The following is a 22,304-nucleotide window of genomic DNA, read 5'->3' as shown; positions in this document are numbered from 1 at the left end:
GGGTAGTAATGTAATGGTAGTAATAGTGGTATGGGTAGTAAATGTAATGGTAGTGGTAGTGGTATGGGTAGTAATGGTAATGGTAGTAGTAGTGGTATGGGTAGTAATGTAGTGGTAGTGGTATGGGTAGTAATGTAATGGTAGTAGTAGTGGTATGGGTAGTAATTGTAATGGTGGTAGTGTGGTATGGGTAGTATTGGTAATGGTAGTAATAGTGGTATGGGTAATAATGATAATGGTAGTAGAAGTGGTATGGGTAGTAATGTAATGGTAGTGGTAGTGGTATGGGTAGTAATGGTAATGGTACTAATAGTGGTATGGGTAGTAATGTAATGGTAGTAGTGGTGGTATGGGTAGTATTATAGTGGTAGTGGTATGGTAGTAATGTAATGGTAGTAGTAGTGGTATGGGTAGTATTATAGTGGTAGTGGTATGGGTAGTAATGTAATGGTAGTAGTAGTGGTATGGGTAGTATTATAGTGGTAGTGGTATGGGTAGTAAATGTAATGGTAGTGGTAGTGGTATGGATAGTATTATAGTGGTAGTGGTATGGGTAGTTGTAATGGTAGTAGTAGTGGTATGGGTAGTAATGTAATGGTAGTAGTAGAGGTATGGGTAGTAATGGTAATGTAGTAGTAGTGGTATGGGTAGTATTGGTAATGGATAGCAGTGTGGTATGGGTAGTAATGGTAATGGTAGTAGTAGTGGTATGGGTGGTAATTGTAATGGTAGTAGTAGTGGTATGGGTAGTAATGGTAATGGTAGTAGTAGTGGTATGGGTAGTAATGGTAATGGTAGTAGTAGTGGTATGGGTAGTAAATGTGATGGTAGTGGTAGTGGTGGGTAGTAATGTAATGGTAGTAGTAGTGGTATGGGTAGTAATGGTAATGCCGTAGTAGTAGTGGTATGGGTAGTAATGTGATGGTAGTAGTAGTGGTATGGGTAGTAATGGTAATGGTAGTAGTGGTATGGGTAGTAATGATAATGGTAGTAGTAGTGGTATGGGTAGTAATGTAACGGTAGTGGTAGTGGTATGGGTAATAATGATAATGGTAGTAGTAGTGGTATGGGTAGTAATGTAATGGTAGTAGTAGTGGTATGGGTAGTAATGTAATGGTAGTAGTAGTGGTATGGGTAGTATTATAGTGGTAGTGGTATGGGTAGTAATGTAATGGTAGTAGTAGTGGTATGGGTAGTATTATAGTGGTAGTGGTATGGGTAGTAATGTAATGGTAGTAGTAGTGGTATGGGTAGTATTATAGTGGTAGTGGTATGGGTAGTAATGTAATGGTAGTAGTAGTGGTATGGGTAGTAATGTAATGGTAGTAGTAGTGGTATGGGTAGTATTATAGTGGTAGTGGTATGGTTAGTAAATGTAATGGTAGTAGTAGTGGTATGGGTAGTATTATAGTGGTAGTGGTATGGGTAGTAATGTAATGGTAGTAGTAGTGGTATGGGTGGTAATGTAATGGTAGTAGTAGTGGTATGGGTAGTAATGTAATGGTAGTAGTAGTGGTATGGGTAGTAATGTAATGGTAGTAGTAGTGGTATGGGTAGTAATGTAATGGTAAGTAGTAGTGGTATGGGTGTAATGTAATGGTAGTAGTAGTGGTATGGGTAGTAATGTAATGGTAGTAGTAGTGGTATGGTGTAGTATTGGTAATGGTAGTAGTAGTGGTATGGGTGGTAATTGTAATGGTAGTAATGGTAATGATAGTAGTAGTGGTATGGGTAGTAATGGTAGTGGTAGTAGCAGTGGTATGGTTGGTAATGTAAATGGTAGTAGTAGTGGTATGTGTAGTAAATGTAATAGTAGTGGTATGGGTGGTAATGTAATGGTAGTAGTAGTGGTATGGGTAGTAATGTAATGGTAGTAGTAGTGGTATGGGTAGTAATGTAATGGTAGTAGTAGTGGTATGGGTAGTAATGTAATGGTAGTAGTAGTGGTATGGGTAGTAATGTAATGGTAGTAGTAGTGGTATGGTATAGTATTGGTAATGGTAGTAGTAGTGGTATGGGTGGTAATTGTAATGGTAGTAGTAGTGGTATGGGTAGTAATGGTAATGATAGTAGTAGTGGTATGGGTAGTAATGGTAGTGGTAGTAGCAGTGGTATGGTTGGTAATGCAATGGTAGTAGTAGTGGTATGGGTAGTAATGTAATAGTAGTGGTATGGGTAGTAAATGTAATAGTAGTGGTATGGGTAGTAATGTATTGGTAGTAGTAGTGGTATGGGTAGTAATGTAATGGTAGTAGTAGTGGTATGGGTAGTAATGGTAATGGTAGTAGTAGTGGTATGGATAGTAATGGTAATGTAGTAGTAGTGGTATGGGTGGTAATGTAATGGTAGTAGTAGTGGTATGGGTGGTAATGTAATGGTAGTGGTAGTGGTATGGGTGGTAATGTAATGGTAGTAGTAGTGGTATGTGTAGTAATCGTAATAGTAGTGGTATGGGTAGTAATGTGATGGTAGTAGTAGTGGTATGGGTAGTAATGGTAATGATAGTAGTAGTGGTATGGGTAGTAATGGTAGTGGTAGTAGCAGTGGTATGGTTGAGTAATGTAATGGTAGTAGTAGTGGTATGTGTAGTAATGTAATAGTAGTGGTATGGGTAGTAACGTGTAATGGTAGCAGTAGTGGTATGGGTAGTAATGTAATGGTAGTAGTAGTGGTATGGGTAGTAATGGTAATGGTAGTAGTAGTGGTATGGATAGTAATGGTAATGTAGTAGTAGTGGTATGGGTGGTAATGTAATGGTAGTAGTAGTGGTATGGGTGGTAATGTAATGGTAGTGGTAGTGGTATGGGTGGTAATGTAATGGTAGTAGTAGTGGTATGGGTGGTAATTGTAATGGTAGTAGTAGTGGTATGGGTAGTAATGTGATGGTAGTAGTAGTGGTATGGGTAGTAATGGTAATGATAGTAGTAGTGGTATGGGTAGTAATGGTAGTGGTAGTAGCAGTGGTATGGTTGGTAAATGTAATGGTAGTAGTAGTGGTATGTGTAGTAATGTAATAGTAGTGGTATGGGTAGTAATGTATTGGTAGTAGTAGTGGTATGGGTAGTAACGGTAATGGTAGCAGTAGTGGTATGGGTAGTAATGTAATGGTAGTAGTAGTGGTATGGGTAGTAATGGTAATGGTAGTAGTAGTGGTATGGGTAGTAATGTGTAATGTAGTAGTAGTGGTATGGGTGGTAATGTAATGGTAGTAGTGTGGTATGGGTAGTAATGGTAATGGTAGTGGTATGGGTAGTAATGTAATGGTAGTAGTAGTGGTATGGGTAGTAATGTAATGGTAGTAGTAGTGGTATGGGTAGTAATGGTAGTAGTAGTGGTATGGGTAGTAATGGTAATGGTAGTGGGATGGGTAGTAATGTAATGGTAGTAGTAGTGGTATGGGTAGTAATGGTAATGGTAGTAGTAGTGGTATGGGTGGTAATGGTAGTGGTAGTGGGATGGGTAGTAATGTAATGGTAGTAGTAGTGGTATGGGTAGTAATGTTATGGTAGTAGTAGTGGTATTAGTAGTAAAGATAATGGTAGTAGTAGTGGTATGGGTAGTAATGGTAGTAGTAGTGGTATGGGTAGTAATGTAATGGTAGTAGTAGTGGTATGGGTAGTAATGGTAATGATAGTAGTAGTGGTATGCGGTAGTAATGTAATGGTAGTGGAAGTGGTATGGGTAGTAATGTAATGTTAGTAGTAGTGGTATGGGTAGTCATGGTAATGGTAGTGGTATGGGTAGTAATGTAATGGTGGTAGTAGTAGTGGTGGTATGTATAGTAATGGTAGTAGTAGTGGTATGGGTAGTAATTGTAATGGTAGTGGTATGGGTAGTAATGGTAAGGGTAGTAGTAGTGGTATGGGTAGTAATGGTAATGGTAGTAGTAGTGGTATGGGTAGTAATGGTAATGGTAGTAGTAGTGGGATGGGTAGTAATGTAATGGTAGTAGAGTTGGTATGGGTAGTAAATGGTAATGGTAGTAGTAGTGGTATGGGTAGTAATGTAATGGTAGTAGTAGTGGTATGGGTAGTAATGTAATGGTAGTAGTAGTGGTATGGGTAGTAATGTAATGGTAGTAGTAGTGGTATGGGTAATAATGTAATGGTAGTAGAAGTAGCGGTATGGCTAGTAATGTAATGGTAGTAATAGTGGTATGGGTGGTAATGGTAGTGGTAGTGGTATGGGTAGTAATGGTAATGGTAGTAGTAGTGGTATGGGTAGTAATGTAATGGTAGTAGTAGTGGTATGGGTAGTATTATAGTGGTAGTGGTATGGGTAGTAATGTAGTGGTAGTAGTAGTGGTATGGGTAGTAATGTAATGGTAGTGGTAGTGGTATGGGTAGTAATGTAATGGTAGTAGTAGTGGTATGGGTAGTATTATAGTGGTAGCGGTATGGGTAGTAATGTAATGGTAGTAGTAGTGGTATGGGTAGTATTATAGTGGTAGTGGTATGGGTAGTAATGTAATGGTAGTAGTAGTGGTATGGGTAGTAATGTAATGGTAGTACTAGTGGTATGGGTAGTATTATAGTGGTAGTGGTATGGGTAGTAATGTAATGGTAGTAGTAGTGGTATGGGTAGTATTATAGTGGTAGTGGTATGGTAGTAATGTAATGGTAGTAGTAGTGGTATGGGTAGTAATGTAATGGTAGTAGTAGTGGTATGGGTAGTAATGTAATGGTAGTAGTAGTGGTATGGGTAGTAATGTAATGGTAGTAGTAGTGGTATGGGTAGTAATGTAATGGTAGTAGTAGTGGTATGGGTAGTAATGTAATGGTAGTAGTAGTGGTATGGTATAGTATTGGTAATGGTAGTAGTAGTGGTATGGGTAGTAATGGTAATGATAGTAGTAGTGGTATGGGTAGTAATGGTAGTGGTAGTAGCAGTGGTATGGTTGGTAATGTAATGGTAGTAGTAGTGGTATGGGTAGTAATGTAATAGTAGTGGTATGGGTAGTAATGTAATAGTAGTGGTATGGGTAGTAATGTATTGGTAGTAGTAGTGGTATGGGTAGTAATGTAATGGTAGTAGTAGTGGTATGGGTAGTAATGGTAATGGTAGTAGTAGTGGTATGGATAGTAATGGTAATGTAGTAGTAGTGGTATGGGTGGTAATGTAATGGTAGTAGTAGTGGTATGGGTGGTAATGTAATGGTAGTGGTAGTGGTATGGGTGGTAATGTAATGGTAGTAGTAGTGGTATGTGTAGTAATGTAATAGTAGTGGTATGGGTAGTAATGTGATGGTAGTAGTAGTGGTATGGGTAGTAATGGTAATGATAGTAGTAGTGGTATGGGTAGTAATGGTAGTGGTAGTAGCAGTGGTATGGTTGGTAATGTAATGGTAGTAGTAGTGGTATGTGTAGTAATGTAATAGTAGTGGTATGGGTAGTAACGGCAATGGTAGCAGTAGTGGTATGGGTAGTAATGTAATGGTAGTAGTAGTGGTATGGGTAGTAATGGTAATGGTAGTAGTAGTGGTATGGATAGTAATGGTAATGTAGTAGTAGTGGTATGGGTGGTAATGTAATGGTAGTAGTAGTGGTATGGGTGGTAATGTAATGGTAGTGGTAGTGGTATGGGTGGTAATGTAATGGTAGTAGTAGTGGTATGGGTGGTAATTGTAATGGTAGTAGTAGTGGTATGGGTAGTAATGTGATGGTAGTAGTAGTGGTATGGGTAGTAATGGTAATGATAGTAGTAGTGGTATGGGTAGTAATGGTAGTGGTAGTAGCAGTGGTATGGTTGGTAATGTAATGGTAGTAGTAGTGGTATGTGTAGTAATGTAATAGTAGTGGTATGGGTAGTAATGTATTGGTAGTAGTAGTGGTATGGGTAGTAACGGTAATGGTAGCAGTAGTGGTATGGGTAGTAATGTAATGGTAGTAGTAGTGGTATGGGTAGTAATGGTAATGGTAGTAGTAGTGGTATGGGTAGTAATGGTAATGTAGTAGTAGTGGTATGGGTGGTAATGTAATGGTAGTAGTAGTGGTATGGGTAGTAATGGTAATGGTAGTGGTATGGGTAGTAATGTAATGGTAGTAGTAGTGGTATGGGTAGTAATGTAATGGTAGTAGTAGTGGTATGGGTAGTAATGGTAGTAGTAGTGGTATGGGTAGTAATGGTAATGATAGTAGTAGTGGTATGGGTAGTAATGGTAGTGGTAGTGGGATGGGTAGTAATGTAATGGTAGTAGTAGTGGTATGGGTAGTAATGGTAATGGTAGTAGTAGTGGTATGGGTGGTAATGTAATGGTAGTAGTAGTGGTATGGGTAGTAATGTAATGGTAGTAGTAGTGGTATGGGTAGTAATGTTATGGTAGTAGTAGTGGTATGAGTAGTAAAGATAATGGTAGTAGTAGTGGTATGGGTAGTAATGGTAGTAGTAGTGGTATGGGTAGTGAATGTAATGGTAGTAGTAGTGGTATGGGTAGTAATGGTAATGATGGTAGTAGTGGTATGGGTAGTAATGTAATGGTAGTGGAAGTGGTATGGGTAGTAATGTAATGTTAGTAGTAGTGGTATGGGTAGTCATGGTAATGGTAGTGGTATGGGTAGTAATGTAATGGTGGTAGTAGTAGTGGTGGTATGTATAGTAATGGTAGTAGTAGTGGTATGGGTAGTAATTGTAATGGTAGTGGTATGGGTAGTAATGGTAAGGGTAGTAGTAGTGGTATGGGTAGTAATGGTAATGGTAGTAGTAGTGGTATGGGTAGTAATGGTAATGGTAGTAGTAGTGGGATGGGTAGTAATGTAATGGTAGTAGAGTTGGTATGGGTAGTAATGGTAATGGTAGTAGTAGTGGTATGGGTAGTAATGTAATGGTAGTAGTAGTGGTATGGGTAGTAATGTAATGGTAGTAGTAGTGGTATGGGTAGTAATGTAATGGTAGTAGTAGTGGTATGGGTAGTAATGGTAATGGTAGTAGTAGTGGTATGGATAGTAATGTAATGGTGGTAGTAGTAGTGGTATGGGTAGTAATGTAATGGTAGTAGTAGTGGTATGGGTAGTAATGGTAATGGTAGTAGTAGTGGTATGGATAGTAATGTAATGGTAGTAGTAGTGGTATGGGTAGTAATGGTAATGGTAGTAGTAGTGGTATGGATAGTAATGGTAATGTAGTAGTAGTGGTATGGGTGGTAATGTAATGGTAGTAGTAGTGGTATGGGTGGTAATGTAATGGTAGTGGTAGTGGTATGGGTGGTAATGTAATGGTAGTAGAAGTGGTATGGGTGGTAATTGTAATGGTAGTAGTAGTGGTATGGATAGTAATGTGATGGTAGTAGTAGTGGTATGGGTAGTAATGGTAATGATAGTAGTAGTGGTATGGGTAGTAATGGTAGTGGTAGTAGCAGTGGTATGGTTGGTAATGTAATGGTAGTAGTAGTGGTATGTGTAGTAATGTATTAGTAGTGGTATGGGTAGTAATGTAATGGTAGTAGTAGTGGTATGGGTAGTAATGGTAATGGTAGTAGTAGTGGTATGGATAGTAATGGTAATGTAGTAGTAGTGGTATGGGTGGTAATGTAATGGTAGTAGTAGTGGTATGGGTAGTAATGGTAATGGTAGTGGTATGGGTAGTAATGTAATGGTAGTAGTAGTGGTATGGGTAGTAATGTAATGGTAGTAGTAGTGGTATGGGTAGTAATGGTAGTAGTAGTGGTATGGGTAGTAATGGTAATGATAGTAGTAGTGGTATGGGTAGTAATGGTAGTGGTAGTGGGATGGGTAGTAATGTAATGGTAGTAGTAGTGGTATGGGTAGTAATGGTAATGGTAGTGGTATGGGTAGTAATGTAATGGTGGTAGTAGTAGTGGTGGTATGCATAGTAATGGTAGTAGTAGTGGTATGGGTAGTAATGGTAATGGTAGTGGTAGTGGTATGGGTAGTAATGTAATGGTAGTAGTAGTGGTATGGGTAGAAATGTAATGGTAGTAGTAGTGGTATGGGTAGTAATGGTAATGGTAGTAGTAGTGGTATGGGTGGTAATGTAATGGTAGTAGTAGTGGTATGGGTAGTAATGTAATGGTAGTAGTAGTGGTATGGGTAGTAATGTAATGGTAGTGGTATGGGTAGTAATGTAATGGTAGTAGTAGTGGTATGGGTAGCAATGTAATGGTAGTAGTAGTGGTATGGGTAGTAATGGTAATGGTAGTAGTAGTGGTATGTGTAGTAATGGTAATGGTAGTAGTAGTGGTATGGGAAGTAATGTAATGGTAGTAGTAGTGGTATGGGTAGTAATGTAATGGTAGTAGTAGTGGTATGGGTAGTAATGTAATGGTAGTGGTAGTGGTATGGGTAGTAATGGTAATGGTGGTAGTAGTGGTATGGGAAGTAATGTAATGGTAGTAGAAGTGGTATGGGTAGTAATGTAATAGTAGTAGTAGTGGTATGGGTAGTAATGTAATGGTAGTGGTAGTGGTATGGGTAGTAATGTAATGGTAGTGGTATGGGTGGTAATGTAATGGTAGTAGTAGTGGTATGGGTAGTAATGGTAATGGTATGTGTAGTAATGTAATGGTAGTGGTATGGGTAGTAATGTAATGGTAGTAGTAGTAGTGGTATGGGTAGTAATGGTAATGGTAGTAGTAGTGGTATGGGTGGTAATGTAATGGTAGTAGTAGTAGTGGTATGGGTAGTAATGTTAATGGTAGTAGTAGTTGTATGGGTAGTAATGTAATGGTGGTAGTAGTAGTGGTATGGGTAGTAATGTAATGGTGGTAGTAGTGGTATGGGTAGTAATGGTAATGGTAGTAGTAGTGGTATGGGTAGTAATGTCATGGTAGTGGTATGGGTGGTAATGTACTGGTAGTAGTAGTGGTATGGGTACTAATGGTAATGGTATGTGTAGTAATGTAATGGTAGTAGAAGTAGTGGTATGGGTAGTAATGGTAATGGTAGTAGTAGTGGTATGGGTGGTAATGTAATGGTAGTGGTAGTTGTATGGGTAGTAACGTAATGGTGGTAGTAGTAGTGGTATGGGTAGTAATGTAAGGGTAGTAGTAGTGGTATGGGTAGTAATGGTAATGGTAGTAGTAGTTGTATGGGTAGTAATGGTATTAGTAGTGGTAGGGATAGTAATGATAATGATAGTAGTAGTGGTATGGGTAGTAATGTAAGGGTAGTTGTAGTGGGATGGTTAGTAATGTAATGGTAGTAGTTGTGGTATGGGTGGTAATGTAAAGGTAGTAGTAGTGGTATGGGTAGTCATGGTAATGGTAGTGGTATGGGTAGTAATGTAATGGTGGTAGTAGTAGTAGTGGTGGTATGTATAGTAATGGTAGTAGTAGTGGGATGGGTAGTAATGGTAATGGTAGTAGAAGTGGTATGGGTAGTAATGTAATGGTAGTAGTAGTGGGATTGGTAGTAATGGTAATGGTAGTAGTAGTGGTATGGGTAGTAATGTAATGGTAGTAGTAGTGGTATGGATAGTCATGGTAATGGTAGTGGTAGTGGTATGGGTAGTAATGGTAATGGTAGTAGTAGTGGTATGGGTAGTAATGGTAATAGTAATGGTAGTAGTAGTGGTATGGGTAATAATGTAATGGTAGTAGTAGTAGCGGTATGGCTAGTAATGTAATGGTAGTAGTAGTGGTATGGGTAGTAATGTAATAGTAGTGGTATGGGTAGTAATGGTAATGGTAGTAGTAGTGGTATGGGTAGTAATGTAATGGTAGTAGTAGTGGTATGGGCAGTAATGTAATGGTAATAGTAGTGGTATGGGTAGTAATGTAATGGTAATAGTGGTGGTATGGGTAGTAATGTAATGGTAGTAGTAGTGGTATGGGTAGTAATGTAATGGTAGTAGTAGTGGTATGGGTAGTAATGTAATGGTAGTGGTAGTGGTATGGGTAGTAATGGTAATGGTAGTAGTAGTGGTATGGGTAGTAATGTAGTGGTAGTGGTATGGGTAGTAATGTAATGGTAGTTGTAGTGGTATGGGTGGTAATGGTAATGGTAGTAGAAGTGGTATAGGTAGTAATGTAATGGTAGTAGTAGTGGTATGGGTAGTATTGGTAATGGTAGCAGTAGTGGTATGGGTAGTAATGTAATGGTAGTAGTAGTGGTATGGGTGGTAATGGTAGTAGTAGTGGAATGGGTGGTAAGATAATGGTAGTAGAAGTGGTATAGGTAGTAATGTAATGGTAGTAGTAGTGGTATGGGTAGTATTGGTAATGGTAGCAGTAGTGGTATGGGTAGTAATGTAATGGTAGTAGTAGTGGTATGGGTGGTAATGGTAATGGTAGTAGTAGTGGTATGGGTAGTAATGGTAATGTAGTAGTAGTGGTATGGGTAGTATTGGTAATGGTAGCAGTAGTGGTATGGGTAGTAATGTAATGGTAGTAATAGTGGTATGGGTGGTAATGGTAGTGGTAGTGGTATGGGTGGTAATGTAATGGTAGTGGTAGTGGTATGGGTAATAATGATAATGGTAGTAGTAGTGGTATGGGTGGTAATGTAATGGTAGTGGTAGTGGTATGGGTAGTAATGTAATGGTAGTAGTAGTGGTATGGGTAGTATTATAGTGGTAGTGGTATGGGTAGTAATGTAATGGTAGTAGTAGTGGTATGGGTAGTAATGTAATGGTAGTGGTAGTGGTATGGGTAGTAATGTAATGGTAGTAGTAGTGGTATGGGTAGTATTATAGTGGTAGTGGTATGGGTAGTAATGTAATGGTAGTAGTAGTAGTATGGGTAGTAATGTAATGGTAGTAGTAGTGGTATGGGTAGTATTATAGTGGTAGTGGTATGGGTAGTAATGTAATGGTAGTAGTAGTGGTATGGGTAGTATTATAGTGGTAGTGGTATGGGTAGTAATGTAATGGTAGTAGTGGTGGTATGGGTAGTATTATAGTGGTAGTGGTATGGGTAGTAATGTAATGGTAGTGGTAGTGGTATGGGTAGTAATGTAATGGTAGTGGTAGTGGTATGGGTAGTAATGTAATGGTAGTTGTAGTGGTATGGGTAGTAATGTAATGGTAGTAGTAGTGGTATGGGTAGTATTATAGTGGTAGTGGTATGGGTAGTAATGTAATGGTACTAGAAGTGGTATGGGTAGTAATGTAATGGTAGTAGTAGTGGTATGGGTAGTATTATAGTGGTAGTGGTATGGGTAGTAATGTAATGGTAGTAGTAGTGGTATGGGTAGTAATGTAATGGTAGTGGTAGTGGTATGGGTAGTAATGTAATGGTAGTAGTAGTGGTATGGGTAGTAATGTAATGGTAGTAGTAGTGGTATGGGTAGTAATGTAATGGTAGTGGTAGTGGTATGGGTAGTAATGTAATGGTAGTAGTAGTGGTATGGGTAGTAATGTAATGGTAGTGGTAGTGGTATGGGTAGTAATGTAATGGTAGTGGTAGTGGTATGGGTAGTAATGTAATGGTAGTGGTAGTGGTATGGGTAGTAATGTAATGGTAGTAGTAGTGGTATGGGTAGTAATGTAATGGTAGTGGTAGTGGTATGGGTAGTAATGTAATGGTAGTAGTAGTGGTATGGGTAGTGATGTAATGGTAGTAGTAGTGGTATGGGTAGTAATGTAATGGTAGTGGTAGTGGTATGGGTAGTAATGTAATGGTAGTAGTAGTGGTATGGGTAGTAATGTAATGGTAGTAGTAGTGGTATGGGTAGTATTATAGTGGTAGTGGTATGGGTAGTAATGTAATGGTGCTAGTAGTGGTATGGGTAGTAATGTAATGGTAGTAGTAGTGGTATGGGTAGTATTATAGTGGTAGTGGTATGGGTAGTAATGTAATGGTAGTAGTAGTGGTATGGGTAGTAATGGTAATGGTAGTGGTAGTGGTATGGGTAGTAATGTAATGGTAGTAGTAGTGGTATGGGTAGTAATGTAATGGTAGTAGTAGTGGTATGGGTAGTAATGTAATGGTAGTAGTAGTGGTATGGGTAGTAATGTAATGGTAGTGGTAGTGGTATGGGTAGTAATGTAATGGTAGTAGTAGTGGTATGGGTAGTAATGTAATGGTAGTGGTAGTGGTATGGGTAGTATTATAGTGGTAGTGGTATGGGTAGTAATGTAATGGTAGTAGTAGTGGTATGGGTAGTAATGTAATGGTAGTAGTAGTGGTATGGGTAGTAATGTAATGGTAGTGGTAGTGGTATGGGTAGTAATGTAATGGTAGTAGTAGTGGTATGGGTAGTAATGTAATGGTAGTAGTAGTGGTATGGGTAGTAATGTAATGGTAGTAGTAGTGGTATGGGTAGTAATGTAATGGTAGTAGTAGTGGTATGGGTAGAGAGAGAGAGAGAGAGAGAGTGTAGAGGGAACAGAGAGAGAGTAGAGCTTCAAAGCTCAAACACAGTGGTCGGACTGATACTGGTCTCTTCTCTGTCCCTCACTCGTGTGTGTGTGTGTGTGTGTGTGTGTGTGTGTGTGTGTGTGTGTGTTTCAGGGCCATAAGGTGGTAAGTGGGATGTTCTCTCGACCGGTGCTCAGCGTGGGCTACCATAAGATAGTGGAGATACCGGCTGGAGCCACTAACATCAGGATCCAAGAGTCTGTCAAGACCAGGAACTACCTGGGTAGGTATACACACACACACACACACACACACACACACACACACACACACACACAAAAACAGAGATCGCCTCAATGGCGCTGCCCATTCTGTCATATAAGCCATTAAGCTACAGATACAAATAAGGTCCCTCTATCCAACTTCATGGGTCGGACTGAGTTACAAATAATGTCCCTCTATCTAACTTCATGGGTCGGACTGAGTTACAAATAATGTCCCTCTATCTAACTTCATGGGTCGGACTGAGTTACAAATAAGGTCCCTCTATCCAACTTCATGGGTCGGACTGAGTTACAAATACGTTCCCTCTATCCAACTTCATGGGTCGGACTCAGTTACAAATAATGTCCCTCTATCTAACTTCATGGGTCGGACTGAGTTACAAATAATGTCCCTCTATCTAACTTCATGGGTCGGACTGAGTTACAAATAAGGTCCCTCTATCTAACTTCATGGGTCGGACTGAGTTACAAATAATGTCCCTCTATCTAACTTCATGGGTCGGACTGCGTTACAAATAAGGTCCCTCTATCTAACTTCATGGTTAGGACTGAGTTACAAATACGGTCCCTCTATCCAACTTTATGGGTTGGACTGAGTTACAAATAAGGTCCCTCTATCCAACTTCATGGGTCGGACTGAGTTACAAATAATGTCCCTCTATCCAACTTCATGGGTCGGACTGAGTCCTGTGGTCATGTTGTGGTCGTACCGTTCAGCGCTGCGGACTCGGAGTGGAGTTTCCATCATCAACGGCAACTGGGCGATCGACCGCCCGGGCCTGATCGTTGCCGTGGGAACCCGGCTGACATATCGGCGACCCAATGAGATTCGGTCCAGAACCGGAGAGTCCATCACCGCACCGGGACCCACCAAGGAGGAGTTACATCTATACGTAAGACACACACAGTTATCTAGTTATATATCTATATATATACACAGTTATCTATTTATCTATATATATATATATATACACAGTAATCTAGTTATATATCTATATATATACACAGTTATCTAGTTATATATCTATATATATACACAGTTATCTAGTTATATATCTATATATATACACAGTTATCTATTTATCTATATATATATATATATCACAGTAATCTAGTTATATATCTATATATATACACAGTTATCTATATATATATCTATATATATACACAGTTATCTATATATATATATATACACAGTTATCTAGTTATATATCTATATATATACACAGTTATCTATATATCTATATATATATATATATATATACACAGTTATCTATTTATATATCTATATATATACACAGTTATCTAGTTATATATCTATATATATACACAGTTATCTAGTTATATATCTATATATATACACAGTTATCTATTTATCTATATATATATATATACACAGTTATCTATATATTTATTTTGCTCTCTCTCTCTCTCTCTCCTCAGTTGATCTATCAGCAGCCTGGTCCCAGTGTGTATTATGAGTACAGCCTTCCTCTTCACGACACACACACCAGCCCCGAGCCTCACACACACTCCAACACACCCCCCGCCATACTGCCCCTGGGTGAGCACACACACACACACACACACACACACACACACACACACACACACACACACACACACACACACACACACACACACACACACACACACACACACAGAGACACACGTATGAACCTTTCCCAACGATGCAGAGTTAACAAATAAAATAGTAGCCACACTACATGATCATAAGTATGTGGACACCTGCTGGTCTACTAGACTGGAGCTACGCTACATGATCATAAGTATGTGGACACCTGCTGGTCCACTAGACTGGAGCTACGCTACATGATCATAAGTATGTGGACACCTGCTGGTCTACAAAATCATGGGCATTATTATGGAGTTGGTCCCCCCTTTGCTCCTATAACAGCTTCCACTCTTCTGGGAAGGCTTTCCACTAGATGTTGGAACATTGCTGCTATAACAGCCTCCACTCTTCTGGGAAGGCTTTCCACTAGATGTTGGAACATTGCTCCTATAACAGCCTCCACTCTTCTGAGAAGGCTTTCCACTAGATGTTGGAACATTGCTGCTATAACAGCCTCCACTCTTCTGAGAAGGCTTTCCACTAGATGTTGGAACATTGCTGCTATAACAGCCTCCACTCTTCTGGGAAGGCTTTCCACTAGATGTTGGAACATTTCAAGGGGTGTCCACATACTTTTGTATATATAGTGTATTTACTGTACAGGAAGTACCAGATCAGAGGTACTTGAGGTAGATATGTACATGAAGGCAGGGTAAAGTGACTAGGCATCAGGATAGATAATAATGAGGTAGATATGTACATGAAGGCTGGGTAAATTGACTAGGCATCAGGATAGATAATAATAAGGTATTTGAGGTAGATATGTACATGAAGGCAGAGTAAAGTGACCAGCCATCAGGATAGATAATAATGAGGTAGATATGTACATGAAGGCAGGGTAAATTGACTAGACATCAGGATAGATAATAATAAGGTATTTGAGGTAGATATGTACATGAAGGCAGGGTAAAGTGACCAGACATCAGGATAGATAATAATGAGGTAGATATGTACATGAAGGCAGGGTAAATTGACTAGACATCAGGATAGATAATAATAAGGTATTAGAGGTAGATATCTACATGAAGGCAGGGTAAAGTGACTAGACATCAGGATAGATAATAATAAGGTATTTGAGGTAGATATGTACATGAAGGCAGGGTAAAGTGACCAGACATCAGGATAGATAATAATGAGGTAGATATGTACATGAAGGCAGGGTAAAGTGACTAGGCATCAGGATAGATAATGAGGTAGATATGTACATGAAGGCAGGGTAAAGTGACTAGGCATCAGGATAGATAATAATAAGGTATTAGAGGTAGATATGTACATGAAGGCAGGGTAAAGTGACCAGACATCAGGATAGATAATGAGGTAGATATGTACATGAAGGCAGGGTAAAGTGACTAGACATCAGGATAGATAATAATAAGGTATTTGAGGTAGATATGTACATGAAGGCAGGGTAAAGTGACCAGACATCAGGATAGATAATAATGAGGTAGATATGTACATGAAGGCAGGGTAAAGTGACCAGGCATCAGGACAGATAATAATGAGGTAGATATGTACATGAAGGCAGGGTAAAGTGACTAGACATCAGGATAGATAATAATGAGGTATTTGAGGTAGATATGTACATGAAGGCAGGGTAAAGTGACTAGACATCAGGATAGATAATAATAAGGTATTTGAGGTAGATATGTACATGAAGGCAGGGTAAAGTGACCAGACATCAGGATAGATAATAATGAGGTAGATATGTACATGAAGGCAGGGTAAAGTGACCAGACATCAGGATAGATAATAATGAGGTAGATATGTACATGAAGGCAGGGTAAAGTGACCAGGCATCAGGATAGATAATAAGATAGATAACCCAGCAACACCTTTAATAAACAACGTTTTATCTAGTTGCTTTTTCATGTACCACCCCTCATCTCTCCTCCTCTCCTCTCTTTTTCATGTACCACCCCTCATCTCTCCTCCTCTCCTCTCTTTTCATGTACCACCCCTCATCTCTCCTCCTCTCCTCTCTTTTTCATGTACCACCCCTCATCTCTCCTCCTCTCCTCTCTTTTTCATGTACCACCCCTCATCTCTCCTCCTCTCCTCTCTTTTTCATGTACCACCCCTCATCTCTCCTCCTCTCCTCTCTTTTTCATGTACCACCCCTCATCTCTCCTCCTCTCCTCTCTTTTCATGTACCACCCCTCATCTCTCCTCCTCTCCTCTCTTTTTCATGTACCACCTCTCCACCTCTCCTCTCTTTTTCATGTACCACCCCTCACCTCTCCTCCTCTCCTCTCTTTTCATGTACCACCCCTCACCTCTCCTCCTCTCCTCTCTTTTTCATGTACCACCCCTCATCTCTCCTCCTCTCCTCTCTTTTTCATGTACCACCCCTCATCTCTCCTCCTCTCCTCTCTTTTTCATGTACCACCCCTCATCTCTCCTCCTCTCCTCTCTTTTTCATGTACCACCCCTCATCTCTCCTCCTCTCCTCTCTTTTTCATGTACCACCCCTCATCTCTCCTCCCTCTCCTCTCTTTTCATGTACCACCCCTCACCTCTCCTCCTCTCCTCTCTTTTTCATGTACCACCCCTCATCTCTCCTCCTCTCCTCTCTTTTTCATGTACCACCCCTCATCTCTCCTCCTCTCCTCTCTTTTCATGTACCACCCCTCATCTCTCCTCCTCTCCTCTCTTTTCATGTACCACCTCTCCTCCTCTCCTCTCTTTTTCATGTACCACCCCTCATCTCTCCTCCTCTCCTCTCTTTTTCATGTACCACCCCTCATCTCTCCTCCTCTCCTCTCTTTTTCATGTACCACCCCTCATCTCTCCTCCTCTCCTCTCTTTTCATGTACCACCTCTCCACCTCTCCTCTCTTTTTCATGTACCACCCCTCACCTCTCCTCCTCTCCTCTCTTTTTCATGTACCACCCCTCACCTCTCCTCCTCTCCTCTCTTTTTCATGTACCACCCCTCATCTCTCCTCCCTTTTTCATGTACCACCCCTGACTTCATCTCCTATCCTTTTCTTCTGTGTCCTCTTCACTTTATCAAGCCTCTTGTTGATCTCTCCGCTCTCTCTCATCCCCCTCTCTCTCATCCCCCTCATCCCCCTCTCTCTCTCATCCCCCTCATCCCTCTCTCTCTCTCATCGCCCCCTCATCCCCTTCTCTCTCTCATCCCCCTCATCCCTCTCTCTCTCTCATCCCCCCTCATCCCTCTCTCTCTCTCATCCCCCTCATCCCCCTCTCTCTCTCATCCCCCTCATCCCCTTCTCTCATCTCCCCTCTCTCTCATCCCCCCTCATCCCCTCTCTCTCTCATCCCCCTCATCCCCTCTCTCTCTCATCCCCCTCATCCCCTTCTCTCATCCCCCTCTCTCTCATCCCCCTCATCCCCTCTCTCTCTCATCCCCCTCTCTCTCTCTCATCCCTCTCTCTCTCATCCCCTCTCTCTTTCACCCCCTCTCTCTTTCATCCCCTGTCTCACTCATCCCCTCTCTCTCATCCCTCTCTCTCTCATCCCCCTCTCTCTCATCCCCTGTCTCTCTCATCCCTCTCTCTCTCTCTCTCATCCCTTCTCTCTCATCCCCGTCTCTCTCATCCCTCGCTCTCTCTCATCCCCCTCTCTCTCTCTCATCCCCCTCTCTCTCTCATCCCCCTGTCTCTCTCATCCCCCTGTCTCTCTCATCCCCCTCTCTCTCATCCCCCTCATCCCCTCTCTCTCTCATCCCCCTCATCCCCCTCTCTCTCTCATCCCCCTCATCCCCCCCTCTCTCTCTCATCCCCCCTCATCCCCCTCTCTCTCTCATCCCCCTCATCCCCTTCTCTCTCTCATCCCCCTCATCCCCCTCTCTCTCTCACCCCCTCATCCCCTTCTCTCATCCCCCTCTCTCTCATCCCCCTCATCCCCCTCTCTCTCTCATCCCCCTCTCTCTCTCTCATCCCTCTCTCTCTCATCCCCCTCTCTCTTTCACCCCTCTCTCTTTCATCCCCTGTCTCACTCATCCCCTCTCTCTCATCCCTCTCTCTCTCATCCCCCTCTCTCTCATCCCCTGTCTCTCTCATCCCTCTCTCTCTCTCTCTCATCCCTTCTCTCTCATCCCCGTCTCTCTCATCCCTCGCTCTCTCTCATCCCCTCTCTCTCATCCCCCCTCTCTCTCTCATCCCCTGTCTCTCTCATCCCCTGTCTCTCTCATCCCCTCTCTCTCACCCCCCTCATCCCCCTCTCTCTCTCATCCCCCTCATCCCCCTCTCTCTCTATCCCCCTCATCCCCTCTCTCTCTCATCCCCCTCATCCCCCTCTCTCTCTCATCCCCCCTCATCCCCCTCTCTCTCTCATCCCCCCTCATCCCCTCTCTCATCCCCCCTCTCTCTCATCCCCCTCATCCCCCTCTCTCTCTCATCCCCTCTCTCTCTCTCATCCCTCTCTCTCTCATCCCCTCTCTCTTTCACCCCCTCTCTCTTTCATCCCCTGTCTCACTCATCCCCCTCTCTCTCATCCCTCTCTCTCTCATCCCCCTGTCTCCCTCATCCCTCTCTCTCTCTCTCTCATCCCTTCTCTCTCATCCCCGTCTCTCTCATCCCTCGCTGTCTCTCATCCCCCTCTCTCTCTCATCCCCCTCTCTCTCTCATCCCCTGTCTCTCTCATCCCCCCTCTCTCTCTTATCCCCTCTCTCTCATCCTGTTCTCTCTCTCATCCCCCTGTCTCTCATCCCCTGTCTCTCATCCCCCCTCTCTCTCATCCCCCTCTCTCTCTCATCCCCTCTCTCTCTCTCATCCCCTGTCTCTCTCATCCCTCTCTCTCTCATCCCCCTCTCTCTTTCATCCCCCTGTCTCACTCATCCCCCTCTCTCTCATCCCTCTCTCTCTCATCCCCCTCTCTCTCATCCCCTGTCTCTCTCATCCCTCTCTCTCTCTCTATCCCTTCTCTCTCATCCCCGTCTCTCTCATCCCTCGCTCTCTCTCATCCCCCTCTCTCTCTCTCATCCCCCTCTCTCTCTCATCCCCTGTCTCTCTCATCCCCTGTCTCTCTCATCCCCCTCTCTCTCTCATCCCCCTCTCTCTCTCTCATCCCCCCTCTCTCTCTCATCCCCCTCTCTCACTCATCCCTCTCTCTCTCATCCCCCTCTCTCTCTCATCCCCTGTCTCTCTCATCCCTCTCTCTCTCATCCCCTCTCTCTTTCACCCCCTCTCTCTTTCATCCCCCTGTCTCACTCATCCCCTCTCTCTCATCCCTCTCTCTCTATCCCCCTCTCTCTCATCCCGTTCTCTCTTTCATCCCCCTGTCTCTCATCCCCTGTCTCTCATCCCCCTGTCTCTCATCCCCCTCTCTCTCATCCCCTCTCTCTCATCCCCTGTCTTTCTCATCCCTCTCTCTCTCTCATCCCCTCTCTCTCTCATCCCCGTCTCTCTCATCCCTCTCTCTCTCTCTCTCTCTCTCTCTCTCTCTCTCTCTCATCCCCTCTCTCTCTCATCCCCTGTCTCTCTCATCCCCTGTCTCGCTCATCCCCTCTCTCTCTCATCCCCCTCTCTCTCTCGCATCCCCCTCTCTCACTCATCCCCTCTCCCACTCATCCCTCTCTCTCTCATCCCCTCTCTCTCTCTCATCCCCCTGTCTCTCTCATCCCTCTCTCTCTCATCCCCTCTCTCTTTCACCCCCTCTCTCTTTCATCCCTCTCTCTCTCATCCCCTGTCTCACTCATCCCCCTCTCTCTCATCCCTCTCTCTCTCATCCCCTCTCTCTCATCCCCTGTCTCTCTCATCCCTCTCTCTCTCTCATCCCCGTCTCTCTCATCCCTTGCTCTCTCTCATCCCCTCTCTCTCTCTCTCTCATCCCCCTGTCTCTCTCATCCCCCTGTCTCTCTCATCCCCCTGTCTCGCTCATCCCTCTCTCGCTCTCTCTCATCCCCCTGTCTCTCTCATCCCCCTCTCTCTCTCATCCCTCTCTCGCATCCCCTCTCTCTCATCCCCCTCTCTCTCATCCTCCTCTCCCATCCCCCTCTCTCTCATCCCCCTCTCTCTCTCATCCCCTGTCTCTCATCCCCTGTCTCTCATCCCCTCTCTCTCTCTCATCCCCTGTCTCTCATCCCTCTCTCACTCTCATCCCCCTCTCTCTCTCATCCCGTTCTCTCTCTCATCCCCCTCTCTCTCTCATCCCCGTGTCTCTCATCCCCCTCTCTCTCTCTCATCCCCTCTCTCTCTCATCCCCCTCTCTCTCTCATCCCTCTCTCACTCTCATCCCCTCTCTCTCTCATCCCCCTCTCTCTCATCCCCCTCTCTCATCCCCCTCTCTCTCTCATCCCCTCTCATCCCCCTCTCTCTCATCCCCTCTCTCTCTCATCCCCTCTCTCTCATCCCTCTCTCTCATCCCCTCTCTCTCTCATCCCTCTCTCACTCTCATCCTCCTCTCTCATCCCCCTCTCTCTCTCTAGTTGAGACTGTTGGCCCCACCTACTCAGGAAGCGATGATGTCAACAGTGGAATGGGCGTGGCCATCAATGATGTCAGCGGTGGGAGAGGCCATCCCAACCATGTGCCCTCTGACCCCGTGGTGAACCCTGACCTATTGGCTCCTTCCTACGGCTGGATCAGCAGCGGACACACAGCCTGCAGCACCTCCTGTGGTGGGGGTGAGGACCTACAGTCATATAGACACACACACACACACACACACACACACACACACACACACACACACACACACACACAGCCTGCAGCGCCTCTTGTGGTGAGGGTGAGGACCTACAGTCATATAGACACACAGACAGGCCTGAGATCAGACCAGAGAGAGACAACTTTACTGTAGTTAGATTAACACCTGATCTGAGATCAGACCAGAGAGAGATAACTTTACTGTAGTTAGATTAACACCTGATCTGAGATCTGACCAGAGAGAGAGAGAGACAACTTTACTGTAGTTAGATTAACACCTGATCTGAAATCTGTAATAACAGTTGTTTTGCCAACATATTTCACACAGAGCCCCCTAGGTATGTGACTGCCCTCTCTCTCTCTCTTTTATCTTGTGCGTGCGTGCGTGCGTGTGTGTGTGTGTGTGTGTGTGTGTGTGTGTGTGTCTCTCAGGTAGACGCCAGGTGCTGTGGGTGTGTGTGGAGACTGAGAGCAAGACCACAGTACCAGGTGACCTCTGTAGCCACGCCCAGCGACCCCAAAACCAGGAAGTGGACTGCAACACACAGCCTTGTCCTGCCTTGTGAGACACACACACACACACACACACACACACACACACACACACACACACTAAAGCCTTGCTTTAACAAAGTTAACCATTTTCACTGTAGTGTCCCAAAACATCTTTCTAAGCTGTCAGGCATTCCCTTGGCAGCGAGAGCCTCTCGGCGGATGCTGCAGTGGACCCAAATGGCGTCGGGAGCAACTGCTTTCACGCGCGTTACCACTCCACTATGTCTCCCTGTCATGGCTTTTACACCATCAGTACAGTAACCAACACATCTTGACCACCAAAGTCTATTTGATGTCACAAAGCTGTCCAGTACTTTAAAAATATCCTCTCCTGTTGTCCTGGTTTCCAGTGGTTTGCAGAAGAGGATATATTCCTTAATTGACCCCCGTAAACATAACGGACATATACCAGGAGCTGGGCCAGACCCGCCACGTCTGTCGACTCATCCAACTGTAACACATAGAATTCACTGGCTTGTATGTGAAGCAGTAATCATTTCAAAACATCTCCTGCCATGTCACTGATGCGTCGTGAAACAGTGTTGTTTGATGAAGGCATTGTCTGTATAGTTTTTGGGGCCTTTTCCCTCAGCGTTGTCCCAGCCATATCCACGGCAGCAGGAAGAATTAAATCCTCCACGATAGTATGGGGCTTGCCTGTCCTCGCCACTCGGTAGCTCACTGTATAACACCCTTCTAGCCCCTTCTGATTAATGGTATCTATTGCTTTTATACATGTCTTACTACTCTAAAGTCGTCTTTATTCCCGCTCCAAAAACGTATTTTTTCAAATTGTCATGTTTCATTTCTAAATGTCTGCGCAAGAGTGAATGTTTTTCCCCGAGAGAGTAACGGTTAATGTGATTGGATGTTCATTATTTGACGAGGCTTCCTGTATTTGACATTGTGTTGTTATTTTCACTAGATGGTTTCATTGTGTTTTTTGGCAGTGAAACGAGGCGACTC

General features: G+C 43.1%; 1 pseudogene; it reads left to right on the top strand.

Annotated features, from left to right (window-relative positions):
• The window catches only part of LOC123732148 (thrombospondin type-1 domain-containing protein 4-like), a 41,058-nt pseudogene that overhangs the window by 12,061 nt on the left and 6,693 nt on the right, over window positions 1-22,304 (top strand).

This window comes from Salmo salar, unplaced genomic scaffold (genome assembly GCF_905237065.1).
Source record: "Salmo salar unplaced genomic scaffold, Ssal_v3.1, whole genome shotgun sequence".
In the NCBI taxonomy this organism is placed as follows: domain Eukaryota; kingdom Metazoa; phylum Chordata; class Actinopteri; order Salmoniformes; family Salmonidae; genus Salmo; species Salmo salar.
Note: the sequence above shows the minus strand (reverse complement) of the source record. Positions and strands in the feature narration are given on the sequence as shown.